Raw genomic sequence first — 911 nt, forward strand, 5'->3', positions numbered from 1 at the left:
TTACTCAGAATAGATTTATTTTATTATATTATATTTTTAATGAAAATTCCATATATTATTTTTAATGAAAAAATTTAATAACCGACCTAACCATTAATTATGTTGGTAAGGAGTGATCCATGAAAAAAAAAAGGGGATTGAGTGAGAGGATAGTAGATAGCAATAAAGTCGGCGCTGACTATACTGGGAAGAACGAGAAAGTTACAAGCCATAGAAATTTAACGACTCATTAAGGAATGATGCACTGTAAAAAGAGATTGCGTGCAACTAAGTCAGTGCTGCTTACCGGGTAGAATTTTAATATTTTAAGAAATTATACAATTACCCATCTAAAATAATAAATTACAAAATAACCTAACTATAGTTAAGATAATAACCAATTAAAGTGTGACACATCATGAAGAATACAATTAAAGTGTGACACATCATAAAAGGTAACTTACATGTTATTTTAGAGGGGGTTGGGTAGAATTTACCTTATAAAAATTACTTTTATAATTATTTTAGATTGAACATATAGAATCATTAGAATTTTTTGGAATAAAAAACAAAATTTTAAAATCATTAGAATTGCAAAAACACACAATTTGCACCTAATTTGAAAAAGGAATCAACTTAATAAGATTGGATAAGAAATAAGAAATACTAATTAATCAATAAGTCATCAGTGAGTAAATGACTAATAAGGTCAAAATTTAACTAATTTAATTTAATTTAGTTAATATTATTGTATTATATCTTAATCATTTTTTAACTAACTTATGCGGTTTTGAAATTCATCAATACTTTTGTTTTTTTCCTTATCCTACCTTATTGAATTTTATTTTCTTTCGTTTTGTTTTATATTCACATCTTCTATTTCCTTTACCTTCCATACATACATACATACATACATACATACATATATATAT

This window comes from Arachis duranensis, chromosome 9 (genome assembly GCF_000817695.3).
Source record: "Arachis duranensis cultivar V14167 chromosome 9, aradu.V14167.gnm2.J7QH, whole genome shotgun sequence".
In the NCBI taxonomy this organism is placed as follows: Eukaryota; Viridiplantae; Streptophyta; class Magnoliopsida; order Fabales; family Fabaceae; genus Arachis; species Arachis duranensis.